The sequence below is a fragment of the Falco biarmicus genome, chromosome 15 (assembly GCF_023638135.1).
Source record: "Falco biarmicus isolate bFalBia1 chromosome 15, bFalBia1.pri, whole genome shotgun sequence".
NCBI classification, from domain to species: domain Eukaryota; kingdom Metazoa; phylum Chordata; class Aves; order Falconiformes; family Falconidae; genus Falco; species Falco biarmicus.
The window spans coordinates 8390315-8403357 of record NC_079302.1 but is presented as its reverse complement, the minus strand read 5'-3'; positions in this window follow the sequence as shown (position 1 = coordinate 8403357).

Below are 13043 nucleotides of genomic sequence, written 5' to 3'. Positions count from 1 at the left end.
TCCATTGTGGAAGAAATGAAAACTCAAAGATGATATATAGTAGCTCCATTTAATAGCATTCTAATTCCTAAATTTCCTTAGAGAATGACAGCATTTATCAAAACTACTTTAGTGTTTTTTCTTTTCTGCATTTTTCAAGGAAGGGGAATGTCTTCCACGCAAAGTGGTTAACCACATCTCAGTATTTGTATTTAAAACAACAGAATCACTTATTTCAAGCTTGGCAATGCTGCAGGATTTTTTTAATGCTGTTCTGCCTTTGATTAATAAATTGCCAACTGAGGAAGGATTGGGAAACAGTCTTTGTGTATTAAGAAGTGGGGGCTTGCTTACAGGCCTCCAGACCACTCTAAGAAATTCTTCAGTGAAAAAGTCTATTAAGTCAGTGAGACAGCTCATGAAGTAAGGTTCTACTTAGCATGAGTATGGGTGTCAGTTTATACCTTCAGGAAATCTAGATTTCCCTAATAGTGTAATACTTTGAGAAAATATTTCAGTTAAACTCTTTGTTATATTCCAATGTTTATCACTAACTTCTGTGTTTTAACAGAAATGGCATAATTCTGCATAATGACATAATGCTAAAGTATTCCTATAATTTCCATATTAATTTGCTATGAGATGTGTCAGATGTGTCTTCCTCCCAGACTGTAGGTGTAAAGAGACCTATTTCCTGTAGTTTTTTGTATATGCTTATTTTTGTAAACAATCCATAGCACATATTTCTTTGTGAACTGTAATGCTCATTCTCTCCTTCTTATGTGTCATGGCTGTGAAGTGTCACAGATGGCAATGCTAGTATGCAATGTGTGAACAATATGGGCCAGGCCTGAAAAGCCTGATGGGCTTTGTAAAAGGTTCATAAAGCTTGAAGTGGGCACGTACCTCCAGGCTCGAGTAGTTTTAATTAGTATATGTCATAAGCAATGCTATGTCTTTGAATTTCTAAGGCAAACTCTCTTTAATACAGTAAAAATGCACTATGCTATGAAAATACCTGCGTATTTCTTCTTTCAGATGACAGCATGTACCGGCCTATTTTTATTCCTGCTCAGTAGAATGCATTTGTCTGAGCTGTTCCTGTGAATTTAGTACAAGTATTCATAAGAAGAAAGGTCTTTTTTAGGGTTATCTCTTACATATATCCTGTCATATACAGATCTGTTACTCACAGATCTAAATCTCTTTAGAGCTGTTTAAAAATCATCTGGTTTACACTCCTGCTATTCCTGTGTAATCGGTGGAACTTACCCAGTTACAGTGACTGACAATTCATCCTTTACTTATGGAACTTACATGGTCAGAATTCAACGAGTTTTGAAAACTGCAATGTGTTGAAATGTGTTAATACTTCAGGTTTTTAACAGTAATGAGATAAATAGTTGTATTTAATTTGATTTAAAGTAATCCAAATAAGCAAAGTCCATGTCTTACAAAAAGTCATTTGGAAGCATCACTGACTCGGTGAACAGCAGTATATGTTACAGGCATTTACAGAACAGATTGAAAATATTTAAGGCTGCTTAATGGCAGGGAGCCATTCAGTTAGTATCTGACAGGCCAGGGTTTAACTCAGCAAAGAGCAATATATTTTAAATTGTCTTTAAAAATTTTAAAAAGAGCAATTATCCCAGAAATTGTGATTTCAAAGGAAAATTTCTAATATATGTTCAGTTTGAAGCCTTTCAATGAGTTCCATTAGTGATGGTACTCTCAGAAAACATCTTGGGACAAGATATTAAAACTTGAAGGACCATTGTTTTATGAAATACAGCAACACAGTGTTCATTGATATATATCTAGAGAATAATAGAAGATCATGTCATCTGCTTCCTCTCTGTTCTGAACTTGGAGGAAAAAATTAAGTCCATGCTACCACAGATCAGTTACTGAACCCTTAGAGGAGACTTGGTAATTAAATTAATATCTTAGATGCTATTTTGTTCAATATAGTTCTACTTGTATTCCTTAATCTTTCAATCTGCCATTAAGCATTTAAGGCTATTTTAAGTCTCTACATTTAAATTTAAGCCGATTTCTTTTACAAATTATGTTAAGCACTCAAGAGAGAGCACGGCAAACTATAGAGACAATGGGATGTATCATTTCTCAGTATGTCAAAGGGACTTAGACCCACTCTTGGATACTAATTATTTCTCCACTTAGCACCTCTCTATTTTGTACTTCATATGTAAAATGGCTGTAAGTAACACCTCTGACAGAGGGATGCAGTGAGAAAGTCAATAAACATTGCAAAGATGATCTGATTATTCACAGAGTTTTAAGAAATGCTGAGCGTGTCCTGACTTTGAGAATGAAGACCTCAGAATGAAGACTGAAGCATTACTTCAGTCCTATATACACAACCAACACCTGCTCTTGGTATTGCCCTCACTGGCACTGACCTGTGAGTGCAAACCCACTAATACATGTTTTTCTAACAGAAAAGAATGTGCATGATAACTTTGCAACCCATCATAGCAACTCCTGTGTTTATTGAGAAATAGGCTGCTCTTTTGAAAATTTACTTTTCTGCATTTAACCTAATCAACAGCAAGTAAACCCTGACTAAATGAATCAAGTGACATTCATTTGAAAGCAAAAGGCTCTTGCTCTGCTTGAGGGAAGATTTCTGTTCTGTAATTCTGGAAAACCTCAGAATCTGTTCAGCTCTTATCACTGCTGGTTGGCTGGTCAAGGGATAAGAAGGCTGCACATAATGAGTTATGAACAAAACTAGAATTCCTAAACCATCAGTATCACATGGGATGAAATCTCCACTGTTACATACATACAGGGGAAATCTAGATGTCTCTATTATGTAGAGATACCTTCTTCTGTCTACATTTTATCTGAGCCATGGTGAAGGGCATGAGGAAGCTTCTTATTTCAAATATTAAGGATTTTAAAACTGTTTCTTTTCTGCTCACATCTAAATCTCTGCCTTTATTGTCTTCCGCCTTTTTGGACAAAACAGATACTGAATGCATATAAAATATTTTCATCTCCTCTTTTTTGTTGATTTGCACTATTTTGGGAGTGGCCCGGTGTCCTATGGATATTAGAACTATAATACAGTTTTTCACCATGAATTAAAATGTTGCAGTACTTATCTTAGAAACCCACAGTTGTTATCCTAACATAGCACAGCATGAAGCAGATCTAGAGAAAAAAGATGTATTCTGGTACTGCTGTCTCTTGCTCCCCTAACACATGATTATTTACCCATCTTGTTGCCGGTTTTATAAATTTTGGTCTTGCTAATATTCATAGACATGTTTTTCTTCACCCCTGTGAGTTGCCCCATAGAAATCAAGCAAGCAGAATTGTTCCATTGGATCTGTGTCTGTAGCTTCACAGATAACAGTCCTGTGGGCCTTTAAACTCAGGATTAGTGACTTTGAAAGGGCTATTAAGGGACAAGAGACATCCTGATCTGATCTGATTCCAGGACGGGCCCAGCAGCACTTCCCACTACTTTTTTAAATTTTATTTTATTCTTTAATTTGAAAGTTCAGTGGAAATTAAAGTTTCTATACTTCACAAAGAGCGTTAAATCTTGACGGATTCTGTTTTTGACAGCTGTGAAAACCCTATTTCCCTGTCTTGGAGATTCCATGTAACAAATCCATCATAATTTCTCTCTGCCTCTCTGTACTGGCTGAACAGTCAAGATTTCTTGTCTGTAGCATGTTTCTCACCTGTAAAGTAATTCATAGCTACACTGGCTTTACACGGGTAACCAAAGCACCTGACTACTTAATTCTAAACATATAGTTAGGCAAATGAAGGGAACTATTTCCCTGGAACAGCACACTTCAAACATTAATCATAATTGTTAATCACACAGAGTTTTTCTAGAAACTTGAATGTAAGTCCAGGTTTAGAGTAATTGTTGCACTTGCACATACTCAGTGCATATGGCAAAGTAGATTTACATTAAATCCTCCTGCAACAAATAATTTTTTTGCAGTCTGATTTAATTTAATTTCATGGCATCAAGTCATGCTGATTTTTTAAAAAACCATTATAATAAAAATGAGTAGTTTAGAGGTTATAGAAATCTCACTCTTTTTCTGAATTGCCTGAGAAGGTCTTTGCTGGACGTTAACTGACAATTACAGATTCTTAGGATTTCTATAGTTCTTGAATGTATTTGTTATATGCCATTAGTCACCAGGTGAAGCCCGTCAGTAATGGCAATACTCTTCAGCAATAGCTCAGGAGAATTTAACACTGATTGATGGCAGGTCACCTGGAATTGGTTGGCAGAATTTCCAATTTTCTGTTGGGAAATTGCTTATTTCTCGAAGTCTATTCCCATTTTTACAAGTGGACAGCAAGCTGAGATTATACATTATTATGTGTCTAACTATAAAATTGTGATGGATGGTGTCACACATTTGAAGAGAGTTAAATATTTCATTTAGGTTTTAAGAAAAAGGCTAAGTAACTTGAAAATATAAACTGTCACTTATCTTTGGCGTTTATTTGTTCATCTACATTCAGAACAATACTATTGCATCTTAACTAGTTTTAAATAGGGAATTACTTGCTTTGTTATCTTTCTTTTAAGTATTCAAAGGGTTATGATATCTTTGTTGTAAACATTTTTTCAGATTCTGAGGTTTATCCAGAGACTGACTGACTGAGCAGATTAATGTTTTACTTTCACTTATGGGACCTCGGTTAAAATTCTGGCAAAACTGCATTGACAGAAAATCAAAGGCCATTCAGCAAAGCCTTCCTACAGTTCTTCTTCTAAATCATAAGGGAGAGCAGCCAATAACAGCTAGTCATTTCCTGTTTCCAAAGGGATACGTGTTAAAAGCAAGTACAGACTTTTTTATTCCATTAGCGTACAATACGTATTATCTTTTTGAAACCTGGCTGAATTGTTTTGGGACAAAGAACCTATGCACTACCATAATCTAACGGAAGATAGTGACTCTAGGAATAAAAACTGGTGCTGTAACTCAAACAAGAGGAGATATTATATATTTATGACATTCTCAAAATAGAAGCAAAAGAAAATAGCTGTGGGCTGCAGACTTAAAACCAAATTTTACAAAGATTGGCATAACAAAAATGAGGCTGCCTGTGTGGAGCTCAGAGCTCTTTCTTGGATGACCAGGTCCCTATAGAATGCACAGCAAGAGCTAGGTGCCTTCAAATGTGATTCAAGGTAAGAAATACATTGACTTGGCAGCTGTTCAGCATTAGCTATTGAGCTATGCTGAGGGTAACAGTGGAGTTACACATCTCACTATCTTGTTTACCTTCACCTGTTCAGAATCGGATTTCATGTACCTCCTTTCTGACCTATTTAAACTTGATTTCTTTGCTACACTGTGAAATTGCTTAAGCAAGATGGGGTAGGGATGACTCCCCCTTGTTTTTAAGTAGCCTTATCTTGGTCACTAGGGTTTTCTGGAAGGTAACAAAGGTAGGATTTCAGCCACTCTGACAGAGTCTCTCACTTCTTGCAGAGTGTGTTAATTACTGGATTGAGTATGAACCACCTCTCTTTTGACTGTATTTGGCAACAAAGTGATCATTGCAATTTAATTCTATAGCATACTTTCTCCTGCTGGTTTATGGTCTGCGTATTCTGCATCTGCCAGCAAGTTCCAGTGCCTCAGATGATTTTGAGCTCCCTGCTTCTGAAAGCCAGTCAGGAGCAAGCATAGCTGAGTGCAGAGGTGTCTTAGCCATGTAAACACTGAGGTAGCTGGGCTCTCCCTGAGATGAATACAAGCAACCTCCTAAAAGTCACTTAAAGGGTTTAGATAACTACAGGCAGCACTGCTGCTTGCTTCAATGTTCTGTTCTAAAAGCAAAAAAATTACTTAGATTTTCCTTTAGGTATTTAATATCTTCCCTGGATCTGGTCTTTCTGACAGCTCATCACACCAAGGTTACAGGCTTACAGTCTTACTTCAGTAGTTTAATGAGAAAGGGTGCCAAGGCAGAAGCAATGGGTACTCAAGGTAATAAAGGCCTCCCCTTTATGCACTTCAGTGCTGTTAAAATTTGGCCCTACAAGAAATCAAAAATGAAGCAAGTTTTTTAGAAGCTAGTTCAAGTGCACAAGAAAATCCCTGTAGAGGATGGGAATTGGCAGTATTACTTCAGAGACTTTCATATTCCAAAATTTAATAAGTTGTGCTCACCTAGAACTGTTGGAAATTTGTTTACTGCTTTTAGATCTTTCTTTCTTATGAACTTCTATTATGAAGAAGCTATTAAATATCACACGATGTCAGATTCAGAAGTCTATCCTACTAGGAGCAGCCAAATGTATTATTTACTGTTTGTCTCAAATTATACTTGTTATACTTATTGCACAAATAAATAGTGCATTGTGTTTTTTTCTTAAACTAAAAATGCATTTGGGATCTGTCTTTATTTTCAGTCTACTCGGTTTGCACTATACATTATCTTATTTTGTTTTATTGAAAATTAACTGATCCAGAATTGTTTTGTATGCCTAAACTAGAATCTAAACAAACATCCTAATTACTGTTTTTAATCCTCTGGAAGTATAAAAAATAAATACGTTTCTGCAACATCTGGAGTCATACAAGCATTTCTTTATTTTCTCAGACCTAAAAGCCAGTACTTGCATAACTATTTGATGCTTTTTATCAGAAGCATTGGTGCACATCAGTGAGAACTTTCTACCACCTTGAAAATGACTTTTAGAATATTTCATTAGCAGACTGTCTTTCAGAACTCAAGTTGACATTCATGTTTCTTCACACCAGTCTTTCATCCACAAAACTCTTTGTTCTGCTGAACAGTTTCGAGACAATATGGGCAATCAAAAAAGCAAAGGCTTATGACCTATCTGCATCTTCCATTCCAACATTTGATCAGTCTTATTCAAATCTCATCTTTTAATACTCCTTTGAGAACTTTCTGAGAATTTTATTTCCTTTCTTTCATTATGATTATATTATTTCAAAAACTTCAAACTTAATGAAATGGTAGCTCTCTATAAAGTGAGAGGCGGACGCCATTGGTGGCTACACATTTATCCATTTTCATCTCTTTCAATAGCCTACGTGAAAAGAATTTGAAATCTAGAATAGTGGGAAATGCCTTTTATATGTATATTTCACAGTCTGAAAGATTTGTGGTTACCTTTGCAGTTGTGCATTTTCTGCTTAAAAGTAAAGCACAGGAGCAGGTTGCTTAGCAGTTGTAGGGAAGTGGAAAGCTGCCTGAAACCCATGAAATCAAACACAGTGTATGCATTTAGAAAGACAAAGGTCTTTATTACTGATCGATATCTCTACTTCAAATAACGACATTTCTTCAGACTTTGCCACGTACTGCTCTGCCAGCTGCCTGCATATTCATCTGTGTCCCAGTGAGTACTTGTACTTTCCAAGTGGATTACTGAAAGCATAGAGACTTTGTGCCCACACAAATACTTCATTCACACAATCATCTCATAGAAAAATTTGGAGATGCAAATGGTATGGCTAGTTTAGGAAGATAACCCAAGGCTGAAAAACAAACAGACCCAGATACATTAACCTAAGGCTGCTTTGGGGCTCTTCGTTTCAGTCTTCGTGTGCCAGTCATCTTGGTTCTCCAGCCTATGGCAATAACAATTAAGCATCCTTTTTTCCACATGACTGCTCTAAAAAATGAAGTTATTACAGCACTGATATTAAATTTTGCATAATAAAATTACTTCTCTGGAGTTTATTACTGGTTTGGCTTCTGCTCTGAGATGTAATGCTTTATTTGTGTGTGTAATACGTTACTGGGCCGGATTCTCAGTTGGTGAAAATGTATGTCTTAGCTGGCAGTGAACCGATGAACTCTTTCCTCCCATCATACAAATGCACACAAGCTTCATCAGCAAATCCTTTTTTTTTTTCTTAGATTTTATCCTACAATGGAGAATTTATGTGCAGTGTCTGACAGAAAAAGTTTTATGCGCCACAGAAGTTCAACTGCTGATGAGTAGAATCTTCTCTGTCAGTAGTTGCATTTCACTACCAGGTAAAATCTTTTCTGTTAGCAGGCAGATAAAACCTGCTTTGCAGTATCTGTGCTTCTCTGCAGGTAAAATGTTCTCCATCAGCAACTATACTTTCCACTCAGATACAATTTTCTCTATGAGAAGTTGGCCCTCTGTGGCAAAACTTCAGAAGCTGTTTCACAAAACTCTCGCCTCTATTGACACGAGCTATTAAAAACACTAAAACAATCCTAAAAAGCTATAAAATTAATTCTCAAAAATGTTGTTAAATGAAATATTTGAGCTGCTGCCTATAACATTCTTGATGTCAAACTTCAAAAGCCAGGAGATAAAAACTTAAGCTACATTTTATTCCTTATCTTCCCCCCCCCAACTCCCCACTCACATACATATATTTTATTTCTGCTGCAACTACATTTACTATAGATGGTACTGGATGTACTTATCTCTCTCTTTGAGATCATAAAGAGTTGCTTGTAGAAGACTTCTGTCCAACATTTTAGGGAAGTAATGGGCTTAATTGTAAATGGAACAGACCCTAGAACTGTAGCAACTAATGGACTGATAAGTACTTGCACAGTGTCTCCAGTATATTAAATAGGTTAAACAAATTAAATGAATTACCACATCACTGACTCGCATGCTACTTCTGAAATAATAAATGCCATTTACAGCAATGGTATACATCAATATGCAATCTGAATAGGCATTGTCATTTGTGATCTACAGGGCATTGCCAGGACAGCCAGCTTTGTTGTGCTATGAAACAGTAAGAATACTTTTCCAAATGCACAGTATAATTCAGACTGGCATGCACAATGCAGACTTAAGATCCTATCAGTCTCTTCACTGTTCCTCATTTAACTTGCAAGCTATCCATCTGTTGGTGATGGAATCTGTCAGACTAGAATCTGTTGTTAATTTGGAGTTACCTGCTTGTCAGATGTTGTGAAGGGACTGGCTCCTGAAAAGATTATTTCCTTTTTGCAGTTGTATCAGATAGAAGTACTCTCTTCTCTTGTTTCCCCAACAGACAGAAAGACACTATTGGTGACAATCACTTTACAGTTAACAGCTACTGTAGTCTGAGCTCTTCAGAATTAGGCGTGCTGCGTAATGTATGAGGCATACTGTGTAATGCATAATACTAAGTGTTCTAACTCTAATTAATTTAACCTCCTGTGGCTAGGGGCCATGGGTTAGTGCCCTCTTTCCAGTCTATGACGTCTTTAATAAACAAACAAAACAAAAATAATCGCAAAACCAAAAAGAAGCAGCAAAATACTTTTGCTCTAGAGTTACTTGCGTTGAAGTAATTTCTCACTGTTAGGGTCCTAAAAGACATTCCAAAGAAAATATACCTGGAAGTCAATCCTCACTGTAAAAGATTATGTAGGTCAATTGTTTTCCTCTCAAATCCCTTTTACACAGATATGATTCCTTTTTTCATGGACTGAAGATAATTTGTGGAGATCCTCTTTTTTGGGGTTTGGTGGGGTTTTTTTGGTTAGTTTTTGGGTTTGGTTTTTTTTTTTTTTGGTGTGGTTATTTTCTGGGTAAATAGAACAATATCTGTGAACATTCTCTTTTCCTGATCCTTCTAAGAAACTTGTGATAAGATTGGTACTTCTATGCTTTTGACCTGTAAACAAAGTTGTTTTGTTTTAACCCCATGTAATACTGTTTCTTTGCTAGTTTCTTGCATTAGCAAATCTTTTTCTATCTGTAAACACCATTTAGTGGTACTTAGCAGACATTTTAGCCTGGGAACCTATTGATTTACAGTGTCCTGTTCTTTCACTGGCTCAGAAATCTGGCTTTACAGTTACATACCACCACCAATATGGTTTTCTTCCACTGGTGATAAGCACAGCCTTGATTGTTTTATCTACAGTGCTAGAAAATTAAGTCAGACCTTGTTATGCTGCTGAAAATACAAACAGAGGGGAGGGTATTCTCGGTAATACTATCACAGGAGAAACCATAAACAGTCATAGCCAAGGAGGATAAATTCTTCTTGAAGTAGTAAGTACAGTGCCAGTATAGCCTCTCTAAACTGCTTGAAGTTTTCTTCGTGCTAAAAAATTAAGCTTCCCCAAAAAGCACCTTCTTTCTAGTAATGAAGAAGGGGAAATGAAAGGCAAAGAGAGGGAAAGAATTTCTAATAGGGTTACTCTATGACACTAAGTTAGAAGATTTGTGTTAGGTTTGTGAAAAACAAAAACAAACAAAAAAAACCTAGAAAGGTTTTTCCCCCTGCCCAAAATCTAAACCTTACATTGTTGCAAATAGAACTTTCAAAAGTGAACATGGACTAGCAATACTTAAGAGGAGCTAAACAGCTGCTTCTGAAAGTGATAACCTCTTTACAAATGTAAAAATTAAATAATGCAAAATCACTGGTTACTTTGGACAAACTAGCAATGTATATTGATAAAGATATGAGGGAATTACAATGGAATACTTAAAAACTAAATGAGTCTGTTGTCCTAACTGTATTATCATTTAACAAGCTTATTAAGTATCACTATTTTAACAATTAATAGAAACCTGTCTTGCTGTAGGCTATTTTGATAACAGTTAATTAAGTATCTGCAAATTCCTTGCAAAGTCCATGTGCTACTAAGAATAGATTAGGCATTTCTTGCTTATGTAATTTTGAGCTAATTACAAGACTATTAGATTTATCTTCTAAATGCTCAGTAAGTTGCCTTTTAACAATCATCTTATATTTAATTAAAAAGCAGTATCTGGCTTGCTAAATTTGAATTAAATGCTTGCTGGAGACACTAAATTAAAAGGTGTTAGTAACATTTTACCAGTGAATAAAGGACTATAGAAATATTTCACAATTCAGGATAGTTATCCAGAAAGCAAATAAACAAACAGGGATTTCCAAAGGCCTTGACTTCCATGGGCTCTTTAGAAAATTCTTGAAATAGAAAAGGATATTGGCTGCTACTCTGCTGCTTCTTAATCAGAACTGAGTTGTCAAAAACACAGATGGAAGGCATGTGAAATTTAATGGAAAAGACTGTTTCATTTTATAATGGTGAGTAAAAAAAGAGCTACCACAACTAAATACTTTTTTATGAACAGTCAGAAAATTTGTTTTCACTGGCCAATAAGAGTGGAAAGATAATTCATTAAATTTTGCATGCCTCAGAGAACGTTGATAGTATTAGCATCATATGTGATTAATTTTTAAAAAATATTTACAGATACAAAGCTGAGAGATTTCAAAGTGTCTTATTCTCAGTTAAATTATTTGCTCTAAAAGCAGAAAAAATATTTTCAAATAGCAATGTTGTATTTGCATGTGTTTTTATTTTTTTTATGGCCCTGTAGGGCACTTTCCATTTTTCCTGTCTCCTTTCCTTCAGCAATCTGAATTCAAAAATGCCTGTTAAGGTTGTTTGTTGTTTTTTTTAAAGAAAATTACTGCCTTGTACGCCCTGCTGTAAAAATGACAGTAAAAAAGTACTGTCAAGAGAAAATAAGTTTTGCCTTTTGATTTCAAAAGAACAAGTAGTGGCTGGGACACTGTTGGGTTTTCTGAGAATAAGTTTTAATGTTTAAATGCTACTCATGTGAAAATTCCCTGTCCTTATATATTCATGACAAGTTCCTTGCGCTTAGTCAGTGTCATAGAAAGTCACAGCATTTTTGAATATGAAGAGAAAGACTTAACTGGGAGAACAGAATACTAGAGAACTAGTCTTTGAATCATGGAAACTTAGTAGCTGAAAGTGTAAAGAAATAGAAAATTAGGGCTGGAAAGAACTCAGGAAGTCATCTTATTTTGCTCTCTTTATTATTCTTGATAAATGGTTGGCCATCCTGTTTAATATAACTCCAAAGGTGGAAGTACTATACTCTCCTCTGCAATTTATTTCATCGTTGTTTCACTGTCCTTACTGTACAAAAGCTTTTCTAAGCTCTAGCCTGAGCATTGTGATGCAATTTGAGCCCACTACTTCTTGTTTCATCTTTCACAGATGTACTTCACAAATCATTCTCTTGTTCTTCCTTGTAGTTGACTTTTACATATGAAGGCTGTTACTATATTCTGCCTCTCCCTTCTCCTATTCAGGCTAAAGTACCCCATTTCATTCAATTGTCTTGAAAAGTCGGGTCCTCTCTATTTCTAATTATTCTTCTTGTGCTGTTTTAGTTCTTGCCATACTGCCATCCAGTGCCCAATACAGTACTCTAGCTAAAATGTTAGCACTGCTAGAAAAGTTGGAGAGTACTACTTACACCTTGTAGCTTATACTCATCCTTCTGTGGCACGCTTTTCATAACAGCAAGTTATCATTGACTCGTGTTCAGATTATGATCCTGTAAACACCCTAGATTTTCTGTAGAACTTTTTCTCAGATACGAATTTCTTGTCTTGCATGACTCTTTCTACTGCTTGTGTGCAGAGGTTTGTTCTCACCTCTAAGCAATTGCACTTGGCTTTGAAGCATTTCTCCAGTTTGGTATCACTGGTTTTATTCCTCCAGCATATTTGCTGTCCCTTCCATCCCAGTTTTAAGTGCAAATTTAATGCCTGCTTCATTAACCAAGGCATTAATTTGAAATTATTTAATGAGACCAGATACAAAGCAGATTGCTATCGAGACTCACCTGAAATATCCTTTCAGCAAGGCCGTGGAATATTCATAACTAATCTCAGGCTAAAGTTTTCACTCTGTTTTTCCTCCCCTTGTAATTGTTTCATCTATAGGATGCTTTTACAGGTTTAGAAAATGTTGTGTGCAGCAATGTCAGAAGCTTCAAGGAAACCAGTATGAACATGTTGTCTTCTTTAAAATTCTAGTATATTACCTCTTTCAATTTATTTTTTCTTTTTTCTTTTGAATGTTACTCCTGTGAGGAAGAAAATAATCTGCTGCCTTCTGCCTTCCAACTGCCTTCTAATAGTACGTCCTATAATAGCAATGGCATTCTTAAAGCAAGAAGCCCAACACCATTGGTCATATGGCATCTCTGCTTCATTCTTCTTAACTTTTTAAATTTCCCCTGTGCAGATGCGACT